The 10047-nt window shown below is 49.1% G+C and overlaps 1 protein-coding gene and 1 long non-coding RNA gene across 3 annotated transcripts in view; both read right to left on the bottom strand.

Annotated features, from left to right (window-relative positions):
* LOC146025554 (uncharacterized) overlaps nt 1-935 on the bottom strand; it is a 1376-nt gene extending 441 nt beyond the window's left edge. The window contains exon 1 of the long non-coding RNA XR_014454217.1: nt 837-935. This is a non-coding gene — a long non-coding RNA (uncharacterized LOC146025554). The remainder of the gene's footprint in view (nt 1-836) is intronic.
* Nucleotides 1-10047, bottom strand: part of LOC146067135 (pepsin A-like) — a 231818-nt gene that overhangs the window by 140647 nt on the left and 81124 nt on the right. The window lies entirely within an intron of this gene.

Raw genomic sequence — 10047 nt, 5'->3', positions numbered from 1 at the left:
GGCCGCACTTTGAGGACCCATGATGTAGAGAGATAGAGACACACATAGATAAATAGATATGACACATATATACATACATGCTAAGTTATTTACTACATACTGTATTTTTTGGCCTATACACTTTACTCTGCAGAAGACATAACAGTCATATTGTTTCTTCTCAGTCACAACCCACCCATGACTAACCAATGACAAGCAGGTCATGGGCTCCGTCAATAAGAACTTGTCACAATCTGCTCAGTCTAAGTTCAGTGATGGTTCGTGGCATGGGAGTTATGCAAATGTCAGGAATGCACAGTACACATCCTCAAAATCATAATTCTGTCTAAACCAACCTACAATTCTGTGACGGCCAAAAAAAAAACTGAAGTACAGGGGGTGTTTAGGTAGAGGAGGCTCCTGGGACACTGGCAACTTCTGACTCCATTCCAAGGTAGGCCGGGCCATACTCCATTTATAGCATACATCCTAGAGTTTATAAATAACATTCACCAACAATATAGATTCCACTATTTGATGGGTCATAATCCACGCTTGCAGCAGGTGAATTTAAGCCACAAATGATCCACTCATCCCTTTACTCCAGGATCCTGTTTAACTACAACGGTTATGTGGCAGTCAAAATGGACCTCCAACCCATCCCACAAACCGGTGTAATTCAGAGGTGTCCTGGATGAAAGGGATGCCTTGGACACCCCATCTAACCCGTACCTGTATCTGTAGCTACCCACTTTGGGGTCTATATGAATAGTATGGCAAAAAATTTTTTAACCAACAGTGATACATAACAAATACCAGTACAACTACTTCATGAATGATGCATTATGTTAACATACCGATCTGCTCATATTCCGGGGCCTGGCACGCCTCCTCCCCATCGTCATCTGACTCCTCCGGGGCAACCGTGGCCTCCTCCGACCCCTCCTCCGCAAGCTCCTCTCCACCAACAACCTCCTCCTCCAACTCCTCCTCCTCCAACTCCTCCTCCTCCAACTCCTCCTCCTCCTCCTCCTCCTCCTCCTCCACCACCACCACCTCCTCCACCTCCTCCTCCGCCACCAACACCTCCTCCTCCGCAACCAACTCCGCTTCCACATCCTCCTCCACCACCTCCTCACGCACCTCCTCCTCCTCCACCACCATCTCCTCCTCCTCCACTTCCTCCTCCTCCACCATCTCCTCCTCCTCCACTTCCTCCTCCTCCACCATCTCCTCCTCCTCCACTTCCTCCTCCTCCACCATTTCCGACACCTCCTCCTCCGGCTCTTGGGCCTCCTCATGTGCCAGGGCTGCCTCCGCCTCTTCCCGGGCCTGTTGTGCTTGGGCTCGTGCTGTGTGTTAGAAAAAAACATCATGGTCAATGTGGGGTCATTGGGGCACATGTATTAATCCATAACAAGACATACATGGAAGGGTGATAATGATGGCAAACGATGCAGGAAAGTAGCTCCTTACTGTTAATGGATTCCAAATAGTGACATTTAAATTAGTATGTGATTGGTAGTAATTTGTTCACACATTACAACCCAGGCATTTATCAATGTGTAACACATATTAGATCTGGCACATTGTATGCATCAGAATCCTCAATGCTATGCCATTACATATAAAAGCCACATGACTGCATGTTAACCAGGAAGAAGCACACATAACAGTCTATGGACTTTTAAACCCATGGACACCCACTTATCATGAGACACATTTTATTGTTTATATATGCTATGTTGTAAGTGCGAAATTTCATAGCTAAAATACTCACACTCAGCTATTTCGCCCCTGAGTTGGTGAAGCAGCTGGGGCTGGCGCCTGCGGAGGTCCGACCACCGCCTCTCCAGCTGCCCGAGGGACCTCCGCACCCGAGTGCGGGCGTAAATTCGGCGCCCTGCCGCAGCATAGGCCCTCCGCTTGTGCCTGTTGGTTATAAAGGGCCCTGCACGGCCCAGCCTTGTCTCCATGACGGAGACAAGAACTCGCAGCTCCTCATGCGTGAAGGGTTCTGCCCTTCGTGTCTCCGCCATGTTGACAATGGCATCTATCAACCAATCAGGTGGTGGCATTGGTTGATCACAGTTATTTGTGATAATAACTTTATTGTTCATTTTTACATTAACAGCGTCTCTGCGCCAACACAAATGGTGACAAATTCGCATGCCTTCAAAACCGTAGTGTTGATGTATGGCAATGAACAAATCTGATATATATAAAACACAGTGTGTATGCCCTTAGCAAATCCAATAAGGCCGCGCTCCGCCAAGCAACGCGTGCTATAGCTTAGCAACGCATAGCTGTAGTTAGCATTAATTACTCTATGCATCTATGTGTATGCGTACATTTATGTGTAAAAGACACATACACACACTTGCAGGTATCCTGAAACCAGCATTATACACCAGCCCTGCCTGCCTGCCTGCCTGCCTGCCTGCATGCTCCTTGAAATGTTGAAACATGTGAATAAATTCCAACATCATATATAGATATATATCTATATATGCCAACAAATCATACATCAACACAGGAAATAATCCCCAACACATGATAGCATAAATCAATGTACTCACCAGTCATCAGGGATAGTATCAACTACAATAATGAAGATATAACAAACACATAAGATCCCTTGTCCAAGGTATAATAATTAGCACCTATATTGAACTTCCCCCAAAACTAAACTCACTATTTATAGGGCTGTCACATGCGTGGTCTATAACAGTAGAGATGAGTATTGCATGATTTGTGGCCTGGATTATCTAAGGGATTGGGCTACTTTTAGCTTGCAATGAAACGCCACAATACCACAGTAGTCATGAATCAAATGTCATGTCATGCTAGAAAATAGCATGTGTATTGTGCAATAGTCACAGGTGTATCAGAAGATTCTATGCAATGTTAGCATTGGTGACCAGTATTTCATGTAGAACTTTCGCCAGGTTTTACACAATGGAATTTCAGCCACCGTATGCGGCGCGAAAAAACAGCGACGTACGCACACGCACGGAACGCAGCTGCCGCTGATGTCCGCCAAACAGGATACACAAACAGTATATAAAGGGGTATTAGAAGGTGACAATGTTGTTGCTAACATGTCTGGATCACAACCAGAGGTGGACCCAGATCTGCAGCAACTATTTGACCAGCTGGACTCCAGCACCACCTATGTGCCACTGCACATGCGGCCAGTGGGTAATGAGGAGGCTGCTGGCCCTTCTACAGCAGGGCAAGCTGCACCTGAGCATTCTACAGCAGGGCAACCTACACCTGGCCCTTCTGCAGCAGGCCAACCTGCAGCTGGCTCATATGCACCATCAGCAGAATTGGTTGGAACACAACCGGGGACTTCACAAGGTAGTAGCATGGCCAGCACTTCAAGTGCAGCGACTGGTGCCAGGGGGCGTGGCCAGGGACGTGGCAAGGGGCGAGCCAGGGCAACAGAGGAACCAACTACAAGAAATAAGGCATATGAAGCACAGGAGCTTGCCATCCTGGTTCCCCGAGCACGTGATTGGATAGAGTGTCCATCCGAGAAGCTGACACACACACGCCGATGGAAGATTTGGGAACAGATAACGGCAGAGATTAATGCAGTTGCGCCACAAGTTCGTGAGACGGACCATGTGAAGAAGAGGCAAGTTGTTTTGTGATACATGTGGCCAGTAATAGCCAAGTAATGATTGAATTGATGCTTATATGCATTTTGCAAATGGCACATGAGGTTGTTACGATACACATACATTATTGCCATGTTATTTCCTTGAGAGTTAGAGTAGGGTGATTGTGAATGTGTATTGTAACGGTTGATATCATAGTTGCATGTAATATTATATATGGGACATTAATCACATGTTGTAATATGTAGCACAGAGCAATGGCTGCAACAGCTAACATTGGGAGTGACATGTATTAATATGTCAACTTACATTGCAGGTGGCAGGACTTCAAAACCAACCTGAAGAGGAAAATGACCAAGCGGTGGGAACACAGCCAGACATCTGGGGCCGGCCCCATGCCATCAGGGCTAGAGCTCACCCACCTGGAGGAGATGGCGGAGAGCTGTATCTCAGTTGAGGAGATCAGGGGGGTGAGCACGATGGATAGCGAGGCCCCAGCTGAAGTGTTTGCGTCTTTTCTGGAAGGTAAATATTGGTCATGCCATAAACTTGTGCAAGTAATTATCGTAGAATGTCTCCTAATTGTGTTTATCTTTTCACACAGACACCCCACCGCTTGGTGAGGACTCTGCTCAGGAGGTGGAGGAGTCCGTGCCACCTGGCCCCAGAGGTAGGCCTGTGCAGCAGCAGGCATCGGCCCAAGCCGATTTGGCCGCCTTGGCCCAGGTGCTTGGGGACATCAACCAGCAGGGAGACTTGGCATCAGAACGGATGCGTAGGACCGAGGAGATCCTGGCGAGCTTGGTCAGCACCCAGCAGTCCATGGCTGCGAGCATGCAGGCCATGGCTGAGTCACATCAGGCCATGGCTGCAAGTGCTCAGGTGCTGGCCGAGCAAGCCACCCGCCAAAATGATCTCCTCCTCCACCATAATGAGCTTATGGTGGAGCTGATTACCAGCAACAGGGTCCTAATGTCATCCGTTTCTGGTGCATTACCACCGGAAACACTCCCTGCTGGCAGGAGGGGTAGACCAGCCAACCCCTCCACATCATCTGCTCCACCTGCCCCAGCATCTGGCCGTCCCCGAAGAGCTGCTGCACAGGCCAAGGAGCCTACCAAGGCCAAACGTGGTCGGAAATGAACTTGTGGCTGCATTAATCTCCGCCGTTATGTGTTCCCAAATCTTCCATTGTGCTGTGTGTGTCAGCTTCTTGTGTCCAATCACGTGCTCAGGGTAACCAGATGAGCCCTTGCTTCATATGTCCTTAGTGGTTGGTTCCCCTGTTGCCCTCTTTTGCCTGCCATTACTGTCAGCTGTACTTGAAGTGATGGCCATGGTACTATCTTGTGAAGTCCCCGGTTGTGTTCCAAATGATTCTGCTGATGGTGCATATGAGCCAGCTGCAGGTTGGCCTGCTGCAGAAGGGCCAGGTGTAGGGTGCCCTGCTGTTGAATGGTCAGGTGCAGCTTGCCCTGCTGTAGAAGGGCCAGCAGCCTCCTCATTTCCCACTGGCTGCATGTGCAGTGGCACATAGGAGGTGCTGGAGTCCATCTGTGTGCAATTATATATGTTTTGTATTATTATTTATTTTGCAGCATTCCTGCCATGTTGTTTATTGTTTGTATGTATTATTTTATGGTCTTTGCATCACACTGGCATTGAGTGTGACATGAATATAAATAAATGTGTTTACTTTACCCAAAATGTGTGGTTTCATGAGTACATGTCGAATACACATGTGTATTGATAGTATTAATATTCAGTCATGTCCATTGTTAGCAGTTTTTAAGTGTGGGACAAGTACAGCATATGTGGGGGATTACTAAGGTTTCCTTGAAGCAGCAATGGTTTCAATTAAAGCACTGACAAGCGGCCTATTAGTGAGTAATGAGTAAAGGAGTAGATTCTATTGGGTTCAGGTGTTAATGGTTGTAGTCATTAGGCGTACGTTCGCATACCGCATGAACGAGTGGTGTCCGCAAAGCAATAGTACACTTGTGGACACCGCACATTTCTGCCCTTTTTGATCGCGTGCATTCGGAGTGGTTTCCGAATGTACGCCCCCCAACATAAGTGTACTCCCCCGTGTCCGCCCATGTTTCCGCCCCGTTTTGCCCACTTTGAAACTACGCCCATGTGTCATTCCGCATGACGCCCATAATACGCCCCTATTTCCCGAATGATAGCGGTGAACAGTTCTGGACGGTCTTTGTCCGAACTGGTACCGAGTCAAGGCGTGGCACATGCGCGTTGCGTTCTCTACGCATGCGCAGACGCCGTAAAGACGCGATCCGAAAGTACGCGGTAAAGTCCGCATCAATCAGAATAAGGGCCATAGAGAGGTACCAGAAAGCAGGGAGCAGGTGAGTCTGCAATCCTCCCTCTACCCTCCCCCATCCCGTCCATGAATCAATGCTGCCCCCCCCCCCACCGTGCGCCGCCCGCCACCCACTGGGGGGATTTCAGCACGGCACTACCCGCGCTCCGGGGTATCGCAGTATCAACCGCACACACACTCACACACACACCCGTGCCACACATCACAGGATCGCCCGCCGCAATATCATCCCCCCGCACCCAGGCGGCGGGCTTTCCCGGGGCGGGCGGGGGGCTTGCACCGGCCCTGAGTATTAGTAGCAGTAGCAGTATTAGTAGTAGCTAATGTTATTAGTAGTAGTAGAAGTAGTATCATTATTATTATTATTATTATTATTATTATTATTAGTAGTAGTAGTAGTAGTAGTAGTAGTAGAAGTAGTATCATTATTATTATTAGTAGTAGTAGTAGTAGTAGCATCTAGTGTTAGTAATAGGTTGTAGTAGTAGTAGTAGTAGTAGCAGTAGTAGTAGCAGTAGTAGTAGCAGTAGTAGTAGTAGTAGTAATAGTAGTAGTAGCAGTAATAGTAGTAGTAGCTAGTGTTAGTATTATTATTAGTAGTAGTAGTAGTAGTAGTAGTAGTAGCAGTAATATAAGTAGTAATTCGTAGTAGTAGTAGTAGTAGTAGTAGTGGTGGTAGCAGTAATAGTAGTAGTAGCTGGTGTTAGTATTAGTAGTAGTAGTAGTAGCAGCAGTAATAGTAGTAGTAGTAGCATCTAGTGTTAGTATTAGTAGTAGTAGTAGCTGGTGTTAGTAGTAGTAGTAGTAGTAGTAGCAGTAATAGTAGTAGTAGCTGATGTTAGTAGTAGTAGTAGCAGTAATAGTAGTAGCTGGTGTTAGTAGTAGTAGTAGTAGTAGCAGCAGCAGTAATAGTAGTAGTAGCTAGTGTTAGTATTATTATTAGTAGTAGTAGCAGTAGTAGTAGCAGTAATAGTAGTAGTAGCTAGTGTTAGTATTATTATTAGTAGTAGTAGTAGCTAGTGTTAGTATTATTATTATAGTAGTAGTAGTAGCAGTAATAGTAGTAGTAGTAGCTAGTGTTAGTATTAGTAGTAGTAGTGGTATCAGTAGTAGTAGTAGTAGTAGTAGTAGAAATAGTATTATTAGCAGCAATAGTAGTAATAGTAGTAGGGAGTACCAGTGAAAGCATTGGGGAGTTAGGGGTACCAGTGAGAGCATTGAGGGTTTAGTTGGTACCAGTATGTATTGGGGGGTAAGGGGTACCAGTGAGAGCATTGAGGAGTTAGGGTGTACCAGTGAGAGTATTGAGGGGTTAGGGGTACCAGTGAGAGCATTGAGGTTTGAGGGGTTCCAGTGAGAGCATTGGGGGTTAGGGGTGCCATTGAGAATATTGAGGGGTTAGGGGGTACCAGTGAGAGCATTGGGAAGTTTGGGGTACCAGTGAGAGCATTGGGAGGTTAGGGGGTACCAGTGAGAACATTGGGGGGGTTAGGGGGTACCAGTGAGAATATTGAGTGGTTAGGGGGTACCAGTGAAAGCATTGGGGGTTAGGGGGTACAAGTGAGAGCATTGAGGGGTGAGGGGTACCAGTGAGAGCATTGGGGGGTTTAGGGGATACCAGTGAGAGCATTGGGGGGGTCAGGGGGTACCAGTGAGAGCATTGGGGGGGGGTTAGGGGATACCAGTGAGAGCATTGAGGGGTGAGGGGTACCAGTGAGAGCATTGGGGGCACACAAGTGTAGTACGTGTTATACAGTCCCTGGGTCGACAGTTACTAGGTCAAACATCATTGGTCGACACCTAATGCTGTGTACACACAGTGAGTTTGGACATTAGATTTTGACTATATAGCAGATTACAGCAGATCACAGCAGATCATAGAGGGTTTTTACCTTGCGATACCGATGCACGCTCCCGTGACAGCACAAATTTAACCCCAGATAGACAGGGCAGCAATGACTATATAGTGCAGATTGTATGTAAATAGTACAGAGATAGCAAAGATTGTATAGCAAGGGAATCTCACCGTGTGTACACAGCATAAGAATGTTTGACATTCCCCAGGTCGACAATGAAAGAAGGTCAACACAAGTTTGATACAGATGGGTCTTTTCCCATCTTGGCAGGGGATGGCGCTGGCGTCGCCAGCCGCCATCCCCCGCCAGCGCCATGGCGATCGTGAGAAGGGGACGCGCGCGCACGAGAGGCGCGCGCGTCCCCTTCCGACGGCGCTTCCATACGTTTCCCCGGGTCCCCGCCGGCTTGCCGGCGGTAACCCGGGGTCCCCGCCGACTGCCCGCACCCCCCCTAACCCCCCCCTAACCCTGTCCGTCTCCCTGAGGCGGAGACGGACAGGGTTTCCGTCGCGCTAGCGACGGAGACTGAGACGCACGCGCGTCTCAGTCTCCTCGCTGGCGTGGCTGCTGGCGGGTCGCCAGCGCAGACGCCATGGCGACCCGCCAGCAAGGATGGGACAAGACCCATCTGTATGTACATAGTCAACACAAGTTTTGGTACTCTTTACTTAGAAGGGCGCCCATCTCGGGCATTGAATGCACTAAAAAATCAGGTGCGATGCGACCGACGAGATGCCCGAGATTTCCCATAGGGAACAATGTTAAATGTCTCAATTGACCCGATTTTTCTGTTCAATGCCTCAATTGACCCGATTTTTCCATAGGAAACAATGTTAAATGGGCCACAGAGGCCAAATAGGCACCCTGAAGTGAATAATGGCCACCCGAATTGTTAACGCCACCCCACGATCAACGTCAACCCGATGCGTGGCGAGCGCAGCGAGCCCGCGAGGGGCGGCGGTACGCGTCCTACGACCTTTTCATACCCCCACTATCCACGTCGGCGTGGAGTTGAGAATAGAAAGTGTGGCGAGCGCAGCGAGCCACCGAGCCTGAAGCGTGGCGAGCGCAGCGAGCCCCGCGAGGGGACGCGGATACCTTCACAGGTATCCGCGTCCCCTCGCGGGCTTCACAGCTGTCCGCGTGCGCTCGCCACGCTTCGGGCTCGGTGGCTCGCTGCGCTCGCCACACTTTCTATTCTCAACTCCACGCCGACGTGGATAGTGGGGGTATGAAAAGGTCGTAGGACGCGTACCGCCGCCCCTCGCGGGCTCGCTGCGCTCGCCACGCATCGGGTTGACGTTGATCGTGGGGTGGCGTTAACAATTCGGGTGGCCATTATACACTTTAGGGTGCCTATTTGGCCTCTGTGGCCCATTTAACATTGTTTCCTATGGAAAAATCGGGTCAATTGAGGCATTGAACAGGAAAATTGGGTCAATTGAGACATTTAACATTGTTCCCTATGGGAAATCGCGGGCATCTCGTCGATTGATCGCACCTGATTTTTTAGTGCATTCAATGCCCGAGATTTTTTACTAACGATGCCCACGATCAAAATCTTGGGCGCCGTTCTAAGTAAAGAGTACCCAAGTTTTTACTATCCAAGTGAGCATAGAGGCCCTTATTCTGGTTGACTCGCCGCTTACTGAGTACCAGAGTGTCCGCCCTAGCAAATACATGCCCCCCCTCTGTATCGATGTGTTAGAAAGCACATCCCCTCACATGCCCCGCAGCAGGAGAAATCGTTAGATGGTCGCCAATGCGCCCGTCCGGCCCCTTCGCCCTACCATTCGGCTCCTTCACCCCACCATCCGGCCCCTTCGCCCCATCAACCGGCCCCTTCACCCCACCTTTTGAGTGTCAACCATGTACATATCGACATGGGGCTTGCGTCGACCTCCTGTCAGTGTCGACCTAGGGTATGTTGACCGTTATTAGGTGCTCACCTAGTCACTGAGGACCAATAGTGCGTGTTGACCTAGACATTGAGGAGCCATTATCCCAGAGCGCAGTACGGGCGAGGGTTAAGGTGCAGGGGTAATGCTGGGAGCGCGCTGCACCTGCACTCGGGATAATTACACTGTGTCCGCTCTGTATCCTGCCAGGACTTTATATATGGGAGATCGTTATTAGTCCCTGGCTGGATATACTGTGTGTTCTCTGGCTCTGCCCAGTCCCTGGTCCACACAATACTTCTGCTTCCAGCATAATGCATCAGCGGGTGGAGTAATGACGCACGTCC

This window comes from Crinia signifera, chromosome 1 (genome assembly GCF_055691185.1).
Source record: "Crinia signifera chromosome 1, ASM5569118v1, whole genome shotgun sequence".
In the NCBI taxonomy this organism is placed as follows: domain Eukaryota; kingdom Metazoa; phylum Chordata; class Amphibia; order Anura; family Myobatrachidae; genus Crinia; species Crinia signifera.
The sequence above is the reverse complement of the archived record's forward strand: the minus strand, read 5'-3'. Positions and strand labels throughout refer to the sequence as shown.